Source organism: Poecilia formosa, unplaced genomic scaffold (genome assembly GCF_000485575.1).
Source record: "Poecilia formosa unplaced genomic scaffold, Poecilia_formosa-5.1.2 Scaffold96, whole genome shotgun sequence".
Classification (NCBI taxonomy): domain Eukaryota; kingdom Metazoa; phylum Chordata; class Actinopteri; order Cyprinodontiformes; family Poeciliidae; genus Poecilia; species Poecilia formosa.
Window position 1 is genome coordinate 1409908 of NW_006800035.1, and position 10326 is coordinate 1420233.

General features: G+C 39.3%; 1 protein-coding gene across 5 annotated transcripts in view; it reads right to left on the minus strand.

Moving 5' to 3' along the window:
• Positions 1-10326, minus strand: part of thrb (thyroid hormone receptor beta) — a 105754-nt gene that overhangs the window by 31679 nt on the left and 63749 nt on the right. For 4 of the 5 annotated variants that reach the window (XM_007558436.2, XM_007558437.2, XM_016674479.1 and 1 more), the window contains exon 2: positions 6521-6587. The exons of the other annotated variant lie outside the window; for it this stretch is intronic. The gene's annotated coding sequence lies outside the window, so the exon portion shown is untranslated. The remainder of the gene's footprint in view (positions 1-6520; positions 6588-10326) is intronic. 5 annotated transcript variants of the gene reach the window in all.

A 10326-nucleotide genomic window follows, 5' to 3' on the forward strand; every position in this document is an offset into this window, starting at 1 on the left:
TTTCAGATAATAACATACAGGACTTCACCAGACAAGTATGTTAAATTTACTTCACTTGTAGTTATGCATAGATGGGTAGGAAATCTCTAAGTGCTGCCCATGCCAACATTTAGAGAGATGCTGATATGGGTAAAAAAGTATTCTTTAGACAAACATACAGCACCTTTTCCTGGCTGTTGATGTCCCAGAGTTGAATTTCAGTTTTTAAGGAGTTTTTAAGAACATATACTAATTTCATTCTTTCAGTAGAGAGTACTTGTGATCCAGTGTTTGTCTCCTTTCAGTTCCCCTTTAAAATATTTTTACTGAAATGTTTCTACTGTTGTGTTGTATACTGATTTTAATTAAACATATTATTACTGTCATACCTCCTGCACCAGGGCTTTCAACTTCATCTTTCTTTTATATCTCTCTCTGACGTTCATCATTATAACAACCAGTAGCACACAAAATATCCTCATTGACAGTGGGCGGTCTGCACCAATTTTACACATGTAATATGATAACAAGCATAATCTTTGCATAATCTCATGCAACACACTCATCGTGCATACAGTTTTTCTCTTTGCTCACATCATTTAGCAGTCTTTATTTTGAATCTTTGCAGATCAGACCCTAAAAGCTAGCAAGGTACCATACATGCTAACATTTACCAATGCATTCACACTCCCTAACAAAAGTGAAGGTTATATTACCTAGCGCACAAAAATGTGTGGGTGCATTAAAGGGTTAATAATTAAAACCGTTAGTATGTAAGATGTCAGCAGGCCAACTCTTACAAATAATTTTGGGTGACTTATGCTGCTGCTATTAGTAGAGCTGCTATACTGCTAAACGCTGTAGTAACCCGTCCTGATTCCATTGAACTTCATCTTCAGGCAAATCCGGATCCAAAGTCTACCCAAAACTTGGACACTCAGGTTCACCAAGGTTCATATTTGGGATTCAATAGGAAGTGTATTTCCGTTTATCTGGAGGAAGTTCTTGGAGAATCATTCCTGCTGTTTGCATGAATAAGGTGCAAAAAAAGAGGATTTTCCCCCAGACATAAATATCAGGAAGTAACATCCTTCTCCACAGATTACTGTAAATTGTCAGTCAGCTGTGTTTTCCGATTGAAGGAAAGTATTCCCTCCTTAAAGCTGCAGAATGTAACTTTTATAAATATATGTTTTTTTCATACTTGTTAAAACTGTAACTATGTTCTGACAGTTTAATATGAATCAGATAATGTGTGAACAGATGGAGCCCCTCCATCTCCATCCTGAGCTTGTTCTGCCTTCTGAAGAAATGCATCACTCCCGGTCAAATTCAGCACAGAGCAGGAAGAATCACACAATCCTGGACTATGCTATTTTAGGAGCTTACGTTTCTTTTTTTAAGAGTTTGAAAAGTATCTGTGTGACAGCGGTGTTACTTTGCTGCTATTGGTGTTTATCTGATGGAATAATGCAATTCAAGAAACTGTGGAATCCACACATTTAGAGAGATGCTGAGCAACACCTGCCCCTCGCTGCTGATATGATGAAACACTACCACACAGTCGACTCAAGAGGTCACCAAAGTCATCAGATTTTAGATCCCACGGTTTTTATCTGCAGGCATCAAGTTTGAGTGGAAGCAGAAACCCTTGATAGGCAGGCATGAACTGCTTCTGTTTCTGTCTGAGCTTTCAGAGCTTTGAAATGTTCTCTGGGTCTCTGGGATCCCCAGCAGCGATTGCACTGGCTTGTGGGCACCTTTAATGCTGCTGGCTGAAGACAGAGCAGCAGACTGTGAGTGAGCACTTCCTTCTCTACACGGGGACATCATTTCCCAACCACAACTGTTCCCACATCCTGTATGACAAGAAGAATGAGAACAGTACGTACCGTGTAGCTCTGCAGCACACAGAACAAACTAGTTTGGCACAGACAATCGACTTCATGGGCACATGCTGACCAAACCCATAACCTGACTTGGTTGGAGACAATTGCACTTTAATATTTCTTTATGAATATAACAAATACAATGGCTGATCTTTTCAAAATAAAACTAAAAAACACTGACTGGAGGTAAGAGAAGCTACGTTGAGGAGCTTTTGAGCAGCTTCTCAGCAGATAACCCAACAACAGCTTGAAGAGCCCAGCCCCTCAATCCCTGACTGGCTGATGACCTTAGCAGCTTCTTCAGCACTTCTTCAGTTTCAGAACTCTTGCTCAGTTCTGGAACAGAAGATTAAAACAGATAACAGATAATAGAGGAAGCAGGGTGCGTGTGTGCGTGCATGTGTGTGAGCTCAGCTGATGTGAACCAGGAAACAGGAAACTGACCCGGTAAAGCTGATGGTGCATTTTCCTCATAAAGGCGGGCGATACATATCACAGACGACAGTATCGTAAATGTTGCTTCAAATATGTGCAATTTTACATCATGGAGTGTTCACACTGTCTGAAAAAAAGAACCAAATGAACAGTACATATGAAGTGGGGAACAAAATTCTCATTCAGGATGCATACTTCAATCAGTGGTGCTCTCTCTTTGACCGTTTCATAAGAGCAAAATGGAGAATGCAGGGAGGGAGTGGGAACTCTGACAAGAAAAATGTGCCCATATGATATAGGGGCGTGGCTTATGCTAAACCAGGAGGGGTGACCCCAAGTGGTCTGAGAATATGAACGTCCCGTGACCAACATGGCAACCGGTCGAAGAACAGGAGTTCCTTAGTTCTTCACTAACAGCTGAGCTACAGCTTTACCAAGAAACTAAAAGAAAGCACTCCAGTTCTTAACCAAAACCACAGTATGGCACTAAAGTACTGCAACTTACACCACTTCCATCGAAGCATGGATGAATATGTAAAACTTAATGAATACAAAAAAGACACCTTAATATCTCAATTTGTCATACTGCCTTGTGAAGATGACTGGAGTAGATCATGGATCTTTTGCTTCAACAACAGATTGAATTTTTTGATTCGTCTTGAATCAAAAATCGATTTGGAATCATGGCCCCAAAAGTTGTAATCAAAACATAAGATAGTGAAAGATTCCCACCTCTTGTTAGTACTACCACTACTAATAATAATAAAGGAATATTTCTGCCACATGATTTACTCCAAATACTATTTTTCATTCCTCCAAGAGGGGATACTGTTGCTATCGCTAGGATGGGGCTGGAGTTCCATCCCACTCTAGGATTTTAAGTGTGAGATCAATCACACTGCGGAAACGAGTTGGACAACCAAAGTGTTGCGTCTCACATCTACGTTTGGATAAACTCTTCTGCTAATTGTTTGACAGAAATTGATAATTGATATGGAAAACGGGTATTGTCAGAGTGAAAAAAGATGCAGTGTGATTCTTGAGCAGTATCAGTAGAACATCGAAGTGTATATGTCAGTAAAAGGCATCATAACCTCACATAGAACAGGCTGCAGGCGCAGGACTCAACTTTGAACAGAGTTCATCATATTTGTGACTCAGTCTTCATCTCTGACCGCCACACTTGGTGCTCTGATACTTTATTTCTGAGGCTACATCAGAGCAGGTGAAACATGACACAAGGTCTATCATCATGGCAACTGGTACCACAGAATAAGAACAGCAGATGGTGTTTTCATTAAAGAATTCAGGCTGATGGAAGAATTAACCGAGTCTCTCTGTACCCGCTGCACTTATCATATTACATCAAGTTCTGTGGATGATGGAAAAACATGCAGGTCCATCTTTGAGGGGATGTCAGTTACACGGCATGTTTAGGTGTTCCTGTTCCACTGTGCACAGTCATGAGCATGACCTGGAGACTTAGAGCTGAGCACTCCCAATTATTATAACCAATAATTCATGCAGTGCTGCAGCCTGCTTACATGAGCTGCATAATGTATGACAAAGAGACTGTTGATCCATGAGTTGCTGTTGTTGCTTAAGGGGTCTTTCATAGAGCCAAAGCACATGTTGGACAACACAACCTGCCAACTGGTCTCTGCATTTGCAGTGACATAGGCTGCGATTCCATAACAAATGTGCGGAAAACTTTAATTTTATGCTAATGTGGAAAAAACAAAATTTCAATATTTCAGTGTTTCCAGTAAATAAGAAACACAATTAGAATCAAACGTGAATAAGTTTGTTCATGCCAAAAGTCATTAAAAGTCATGCTAGCCCATCACCCTCCTTCTACTTCCTGTCTTTTTCCTGTCTTCAGTAGTAACATCCGGCTGCTGATCATGTGACGTATGATGTGAAAAAAAGTGTTTCCATTGCAGTTTTGCAAAATAAACCAATTCTGATCAGAAAATCACCTCATCCTAGCACCAAAACTTACCAAAAAATTAGTTGTTTGAAACTGGCATGTTTCCATTAAGTAAATTTATTTTCTAACCATCAATTTCTTTTTCACTTAATAATGAAGGTCCATCTGAAAACATGGTATGAGTTTAAGGGGTAAAAGTGCATAAGTTTCTTACTTCTTCCTACTCCTTTTCAAGCATGTTAAGATTATTGTAGTACAAAAAATATGCGTCTTTTGCATTCCTTTTATACTACGATCACGTTAGGAATAAATAAATAAATATACAATAAATAAATTGTGCAATTATATGTACAATGGAAATGCAGCTTTGAAGCTCTTAAAGCAACTACATGCAGAAGGTTCATCAACTAAAGTAGTTTTGATTTGATCCCAGGCGTTGGCTTCATGTGAAGATGGTTGCATTTTTAAACAATCAGTACACAATCACATCTAATACTGATGACACAGTATACTCTGTTAGTGTATGTATTGCACACTAACAGAGCATCCCACTTTGCTCAGTGGGGAAAGTGGGACTCTATCATGGGTGTGTCCTCATCAAGTGACGAGTGTGTCCCTGTCAGCGGTTACTGCCTAGCAACATTTGGCTTCAAGGGTAATCATGTGACAGTCAAAGTGGAGTTCAGAGAATAAAGCTGAACTGTGCTGTTCCATTTGGGAACATGTGAGCAGTTCACTAAAAGCTCCTCTGGTCATTTTCCTGCTCATTACAAACAGCCATTAAGGCTTAGGCAAATATTCTGATGTGCATTTAAGGTTTATAATGAAGAAAATATCCAATAAGCAAAAGTTGTGTGGAAGTCAACTGGTGGCAGACTGAAAACGTACCATGATGTCTGTGCTTCCTATGCTGCAATAAATCACACCATGACCTTACTGCTGTGCGAAAATGAATATCCGAAAACCACATGACCACGCGTCGACAGTTTGACTTCAGTCCGACTGTGGTGGGCCTTTAAGATGTGGCTCTTTGCTGTCTCTGATCAGCATCAAATGTCTCTGATGCTGACATTTGGATATTTTTAACCTTCGTCTTCATTCTGCTCAGTGTTAGTGGCTAATGTGAGTGCTAGTCCAGCCTAGTGGGCAGTGGTTAAAAAACCGTCCCCTGTGTCACAACATATCAAAACCCCAGGGAAACCAGGAAGTCATCCATTGCTAATTAAGTGCAGGGAGCTGATTGAATTAAAAGATTTTAAATAAAAAAATAATTCTGCTACTTTATTTTCAGAGCCACATTAAGACAGTCACAAAGTTGGCCTATCACCTGAAGAACATCTCCACAATTAGAGGACTGATGTCTCAACGAGATCTAGAGAAACTCATCCATGAGTTTATCTTTAGCCACATTGATTACTGCAACAGCGTCTTCACAGGTCTGTCCAATAAATCAATCCTCCAGCTGCAGCTGATCCACAACGCTGCTGCTCGCATTCTCACTAAAACCAGGAAGATAGAGCACATAACACCAGTTTTAAAGTCCCTACACTGGCTCCCTGTAGCTCAGAGGATAGACTTTAAAATACTGTTGTTAATTTATAAATCACTGAACGGTTTAGCACCACAATACATTAAAGATCTGCTGTTGTTGTATCAACCTTCCAGACCCCTCAGGTTCTGGTTCTGGTTCTGCTCTGCATCAGAACCAGAACCAAACGAGGAGAAGCAGCATTCAGCTTCTATGCACTACAAATTTGGGACAAACTTCCAGAAAACTGTAAAACAGCTGAAACATTGAGTGCCTTTAAATCTCGACTAAAAACCCACCTGTTTAGAGTTGTATTTGAAACGTAATCAATTACGAATTTAATGATGGAACTTGACTTAATGTAATGTTTTGACTGTTGATTCTATGTTGCATGACTCTGTTTTTGTGTTTGTTATGATGTAAAGCATTTTGAAATGCCTTGCTGCTGAAATGTGTTGAACAAATAAAATTTTATTTGATTTGATTTGATTTTAAAGAAGCCACACATAGCCCAAAATAATTATTTTATAGTTTGGGATTTTTTTCCCCTATTGCATATATGTTATCAAGTAAGATAGCTCATAAAATATTAGCTTAGCTGCACTTTTCATTGTTGTAATTCCAGAACACACAAAGACATGTGATTGAGTGTTTAAGTGGTCACAGCAGGGACATCTAGTTCAAACAGAAACAGTGTAATGGCATTCTGCAGAGTGCAGGGCTCTGGCTGTGTGGAACTGACATAAACGTAGATCTTACCAGAGGAAGGGCTGAGGTCTGAGTGTGAGCTGAGCTGAGGAGCAGCTGAGCTCCCCAAGAGGTACACCTATGAAAACACACACATAAACAAATCCCGGTTAGACCATTGTATGAACAGGATCACATTTGTAGTCCAGCACTGCAAACCAACAGGTCCTGCAGCAAGATAAAAGCCTGAACAAAGCTGTTAGCATAGCTCTGGGAGGATTCTGGAGTTAAATCCCTCTGACAGGATATGAGACTAAACTCCCCAACATGCATGCACATGCACACGCCCGCACACACGCCCACAAACAGCCTCACTGTAGCTATGTTTCCATTAACTTTAAAACTGTGCAAATTGAAATTACAAAAATACATTTGTTTAATGGAAACATTGCAACTTCAAAAAACACGTGAATAAGCTCAACAAGCTTATTCACATGTGATTTGTAGATTTTGCACTAGGATGAGGTGGTATGTCAGCAGTATTGAAATAGATGTAATTCACAAAACTGCAATGGAAACACTTTTTTCACATCACACGAGTCAAATGATCAACAGCCGGACTTCACGATTGATAGAAACGGTGACAGGAAGTAGCATTAGGATGATGGTTTGTGTTTGTTTTTTTGGACAATCTCCATCAGAGTTCTCACAGCATCACCGTTCATAAAATGTTGTGTGTGATTCAAAATTGTTGAATCCTGTAAAATCAACTACAATTTCCCCAAAACGTAGCCAGTCCCAACTATAAGAGGCTCGTTGCTCCAACGCCCAAATAAGACGTCGAAGTCTCCTCTCATTGGCTGATAAATGATGAACGATAGCGCCATCATGAATTATGAATATATTTGATGTAACTGTGTACATCCATTGTATGCAACTTTAATTTAATCTCTTATTTAATGGAAACACCACAAATACAAAACTGTGTTTCTTCAACATTAGCAGAATATTACGAAAATTTGCGTGCATTTATAATGGAATTACAGCAACTGTGAATGATCGTACTGTTCCTGCCTAAACTGGTGCTTAAATGTTATTGCAGTACGTCAGTGTGAAGCAATAAGACTGTGAGGACAGTTTAGTACTGCACGACAGGATGCTGGCAGACACCAGTTCTGATATAAGCTTTAATGTTAACTTCGGATCAGATGCTCGTCATCTGGCGGTAGTGATAATACTGCCCACACTGTGGTAAGACCACAAGGAATTTCTTGTCTCTCTTAGATCAGTTATCTAGAAACATGTCATGCTTGAAACATCTTTCGTAACTAGGAATGGGTCAAGATTCAAAAGGAATGATAATCTGAACAGTGTGGCAGTAGTAGGACACCCCGCATTGAGGCAGCATGTTTCTAGGGTTCTCTGTAGTCCAATCAAATTCAAATATCACATAATATAAAATATAGAACCTTTGATAAATGCAAAACTTTACTTATTCTTACTACTGCTAAAATGATTTAACATTAACACATTAGTTATTTATTATTCTTATTTAATTCCATGGACTTAAAGGTACAGTATATAACGTTTATAAAAAAAACAAAGTTTTTTCGACATGTTTGTTAAAACTGTCACCATGTTGGGACAGTATGAGACAGATAATCTGTGACAAGATCAATCTCCTCCAACTCCTCCCTGAGCTACTGAAGAAACACACCGCTCCTGACTAAAACCAACCAGACCCAGGAGGAGGGGCTTAGTGCTGTCAATCACCCTCATGTAATGGCTGCACAATGTATTAATAGTGGAGAAACAATTTAGTGTTACAGGAAAACTGTTTATCCACCGTCATTAGTCTCCATGCTAATCACCTGAGCATTCACAACAGGCTGTGCTAGCTCCAGCTCTCTAGAGAGCAAGGATGAGCATCGCCACACTGAGGGTGACTTAAGCAATAAGTCCGTCCTCTTGGCTCTGATTAGTTGTTTCTAGTTAGCACTAGGAGAAGGCAGAGGAGCTCCACATTTTCACAGATTATCTGTCACTACATGGTGATAGTTTCAACAAATATGTAAACAACTGTTTTTTTATAAGTTATGTCCTGTAGCTTTAAAGGGTGAGTTTGGAGTTACTTAAGTTGGATTCTGTCAAGTTACACTGGGTTACCACCTGCAGTAGAGAGAAATCAGAACATCACAGGCTTGTTGAAAATCTAAGTAAATGACTGGAGTGGGAGAAGCTAACAACCATTCAGACTTACTCAGTTTAGAACAACTCAAACTGAAACGGACCCTGGCTTCTCATTAGAAGGACTTTAAACGACAGGACTGGTTCGATGGAGGGTTTTTATTTTGTATTTTCAAACAAAAACTTCTCAAAATCTTTTGATAACAGTAACTGACTCATGCCTATTAACAACCAATGTATGTCAACAGAACAGTGATAAAACTGAGTGAAAAGAAGCAGAAGCTTCTGGAGTCTTTTAAAATCAGAAGAGAGAATATTTATGTTTGGTTTTAATTTGTTTGGTCACAGATGGGATGGATGGGGAACACTTGCAATAAAATGCAGTAATTGCTCTAATACAAAAGATGTCCCCTCTCTATTCTGTCTGTGAGGAATTATGGTATTATGCACATTAATCCACTTTTATTTGAAAAAAAAAGTTTTAATAACTTTTCCCTGAAAAACATGTTACATACATTTGAAACATGGATACAACTGGAATTTGTCTGTTTGCTCACCTACTACTCTTTCCTTGAATGCCTTACTCCAAGGACACAAACTAAGATAGAAAAATGCAACAAGACACCCCATGATACTTTCAGTTTCCATGGTGATTTGAGTTATATTTAACAGAGTGACGCAGGTTCCTCATCTTCCCTATCTTCCCTATCTCTTAAACAGTGAGCTAAACCTCTGAATAGACCAATACAAATTCAAAATGACATTCACACTTTGTGTCTGGGACTGAAGATGAAGTAAAGAAGACAAGCAGACAGCTGCAGCTTGGCAGAGCTACAATCATTAGAAAATGTCTTTGTGTGGTTGGGGCAGGGCTCCTACACATCACTTCGCTGTGTTTCAACTAATATGTGGGAAAACTTCATGGATGCAAAGCGTCCTTGTTCCTGTAATCCCTGTTTGTGAACGCCCCACTTGATGTTTCCTTCTGATCTGAACAATGTGCTTATCTTCCAATCCCACCATTACTTTTTACCACAGTTCGTATTCTGGATAGTGTTACAACATCTCTCTACTAGTAAAATGAAAGCCATCTGGAAAGATCAGTCAACAGATTTTATGCTCTCTAGATTGTTACATTCCCCGTTACATATAAAAACCCCAACAAAGATATTTGATTACTTTAAATCTGGCATGAGATTACAGCCAGTAACATAAGACTTTCAAAAGGCAAATAATACCTTTGAAAAAAAAAATCATAAGTAGCCAAAATTGGATTATTTCAGATGGCTGGCAGTTTAAGTTTAACTCTGTAGTTATTTCCAGCAGCCCTCTCTAAAGTTAAAGGGGTAGAATTAAGTCAACTCAACTTTGCTGATCTTTTCGGAACTTTTTCTGAGTTTTACCACGTCATAATGTTATTCTCTCATCAAAAACATAGAGTTCTTCGTTCTTCGTGCATGTTTGAGAAATCCTGTAGTCTCCGTGGCAACCAGTCAGCTGTGCAAAACATGTGGGTGAACTGATCGCTGCCTTTGAGACTCAGCTCCTCCTCAGAGATGTAGTTTCTGAGCTTCTGCCTCACATAGTAGTCCTCCCCCGCGATTCCCTCACTAAGCTCCTTCAGACTAGCCAGCACTGAAAAGCAAATAATACTGCCCCTTTACGTAACAAATTACACAACTTTTGAAATA